Source organism: Agelaius tricolor, unplaced genomic scaffold (assembly GCF_023055355.1).
Source record: "Agelaius tricolor isolate 1412-34295 unplaced genomic scaffold, bAgeTri1.0.p SCAF_2, whole genome shotgun sequence".
In the NCBI taxonomy this organism is placed as follows: domain Eukaryota; kingdom Metazoa; phylum Chordata; class Aves; order Passeriformes; family Icteridae; genus Agelaius; species Agelaius tricolor.
Window position 1 is genome coordinate 63,739,045 of NW_027269262.1, and position 3,466 is coordinate 63,742,510.

Consider the following 3,466-nt stretch of genomic DNA (forward strand, 5'->3'; position numbering starts at 1 on the left):
CGGTGATTGGAATGTTTCCTTTAAAGACTGAACTAACACAAACTACTTGTTCCACAACTCTTTGGTGTCAACACAGATCAAATATTTATGGCTCAACTCCTGTATCCACTTTGTCAGCTACATGGTTTACAGTGTAATCTACTGAAGGCTATCAGTAGGTACTGCGAAATTGAGCTTTTGACAATTTTGTCTTCCAAACTCACTGATGAAGTAGGTGGTTCAAGAGGTTATGAAGAGTATTAATTTTGGTGTTCTATAGAGCTGCTTTCAGGTCTGGAAAAAATGATCTGGTGTGGATGCAGTTTCAGTGAGTTAAAAAGTAAATGTAGTTTCAGTACAGCTGTAGCTGTTACTGTAGTTATATACATAGCACACATATAAAATAAAAAAATTGGTATCTGTGTCAAGAACAGCGTTGTTAACTAACTCTATTTAGAAACTAATTGAAAGTAGAAGAAAATGTTTACATTAACCCTTACTCCAAATTCCGTGCTCTTTTTCAAAAGTCATTAGAAGATTTCCCCAGGGCCAAATTACCTCCCATGTCCTTACAACAAAGTCACTAAAAGCAAGTACAACAAATTTATTCTATTGCATAGCATCATTGTATTGCACTTTTGTTTTCTAAGATGTCTCAATCTCTGCTGCTCTGTCAGACAAAGAAGCAACTTTTAAAGTCTGATGTATTGATACTTGACACTAACTAGCCTGACAGAAAAGGAAAAATAAGAAGCTGACCACCAATACCAAGGTGCTCTATAAAGTATTCTGCCAATTTACAATGTTTACTTAAAAGCAAGTTTCAAGGCTTGCAGAGTTTTACTTTATTATTGGAGGTGCGATCATCCTGGTTTCTTTAAATTTGCTACCTTTTCTCTCAGTTCTTCAGCTGTGTAGCTGGGGGGTGGCTTGTGGCTGTTGCTCTCTGTGAACATTTTTCTAAAACTCATTCTCTTAACTTTTCATCTTCTATTCAAAAGTCAATGATACACACAGAGAAAGGGAATACCAGATGCCTTCTAGATCTAATGAGAGTTGCTTGGGGGGAGAATCTTTGAGGGTGTATAGTGCTTATCTTGCAGAGTGGGAGACTGAGCCTAAATTCAATTCAGGCCTCCAAAAGAATTCAGCTTGTTAGTTTTTCTGATACACATGAGCTATTTTGGAAATAATCCCAAAACTCCTGTCACATCTAGTCACACCTTAAAAAAAATCATGTAAAGAAGTCAGTCTCAGCTCTCCATTAAGGTTTTCTGTTGACTGGATCACTTCCCAGTTGAATGGGTGATTCCTACAAAGCAGGAGGAGATTTGTGACAGGATGGAGTGGAAACTGGGGTATTCCTTGTTTTTATTGCCCTAAATTGCTGCAAATACCATGTGATGGTGAGAGTTTCCTTTAACACTACAATCAGAAACTATGAGAATTGTGTCTCTTCGGGGCTGTGACTGATAGACTGTGCTAATTCACATAAAGCCAGCCTAGTTTAAGAAGCTTGGGTAAAAGCTCTAATTTAATACTTTAGACTAGTAGCTTAATGTAGGAACTTTTTCCTTCATTCTGTAAGACAATGCCATGAAAGATAACTGTTAAACCCAGATGAGCTGATGTGGGTGCACCTCTTGGTATTTTTTGTCTTGCTGTAAAAACCTGGTGGGATGTGCAGCTGATGAGAGTTTTCTCAGGAAGCTCCTATCTTAATAGTGCTAGGCTTATAGCCATGTAAACAATGTGTTTGAAGATCATTTTGTAGCAGTCTGCTTCCCAGTGAGCAGGACAATTTGCATCATTGGTTCATCTATAGGAGGCTTCTGGGGCTTCTCCTCTATTTCCTAGTCTTTGAAAAGAATCTAGAGGTTGCCAGACCTCTAAACTTGATGTACCAACTCAGCCACTGGAATGAGATAGACAAGTTTAGTATCCTTGCTTTTGGTGTCAGTAGTTTCCTGTGTCATGTGCTCGTAGGTTATTTTATGTATTAATGTAGTTGCAGCTTGGAGCATCTAAGCTGGATGCCCACTGTAGTATGAATTGCTCTTCCCCCCCATTAGGCCTGTCTGTGTATTTAGAGTTGGTAACACACAATATATATATATGTTTACCTTACCTCAAAAGCACTTGTGGAGAAGATCTGAGTGAGGTGAGCTAATCAGGAACAATATTCTTTAGCTTCATAATGAATAAATAATTCAGCAGCAACCATTATTCTTAACATTCAAACACCATCATAATCTGTCCTAACTCTTGTGTATAGACAAACCCTTATGAGTCTTATCTTCAAGAGCAACTTGGGAAAATTCAGAGGGATCAGAGCTGTGTAGTGAATGTGCATAAAGGAGTAAGTTATGGGCCACTATGGTTCTGAAAGTGTGCGCCTGCTCAAGAATTTGATGCATATAAAATCATTAACCTAACCTCTGAATTTGATTCCTAATTTTTTTTTGTGTCTCTGGGTAGATAAGTCCTCTGCTCAGCAAAAAGGGATAATCATAATGCAAATGGTAATTGACCTCAGGAGTTTGTTTCTTTCCATTAAAACCCAGTACAGACACTTTGAGGCTCTGCTCAGCTTTCCATTGCAGCCAAGTTCATAGCCCACAAACAGGAAATAAAACTATCACAGAGATGAGGTCTTCTAACAGTCCCTGGAACTGCAGATCAGGAAGAATGGTTGATGAGGGCACCTATTTAAGTGTTACTTTGTTCTGAGGCCCTGTAAGCCTAAATTCCAGATGTTTTGTCACACAGCTTGCAAAAAAAGGCTGGAGAGTCTAGGAACAGTACCCTACAAAGTTAGAAATGCAGTTACAGAAACCCCAGGCCCTTGGTATGCTAATTAGCTTGCCGTGTTTTTTCCCTGACCATTAAATGCTGATGTATCTAGTGACAGAAAGTGTGGCTTTATATTGGTTTCAGTGAAATGAAGAAATTCATAGTAACTTTATTTAAACATAGCTTAAGTAGACAACCCAAATATTTAAAATAACTTTAGAAATAACATTCCAGCTTACATACTTATCTATCTGCTTAGTGCTGACAATACACAAACAATTAATTTCTTCCACAATTTTTTTTTTTAAAAGCTTTTGAGCTAAATGATGAATGTTCACAAGTCAGGATCAAGTGTTTGTGTGTGTTTGTGCCTAAGTTAAATTGGCAGGATGTTTGGTTCCCTCTTCCTACGCAGTGTAATTGTAGCACTTAGTTAAGGAGCCACAATGTATTTGGAAAAAAAATCAAACCTTTAAACACATCCCTGTCTGTAGGCTGACCAAACTGCCTTTAAAATGTTATCTATTCTGATTGAAAACATTTTGGCAAACAATATGCCTGGGCCAGTGCCTATGGCACTGGAATGACTGGAGCTTTTCTCTCCTAATCCAATTATCAATAAAAGCTGCTGTGGCAGTAAGATATGGGGAATAGCTAATGCTGAAGCATTTGGAAAGCTAGTAGCTGTATGCAG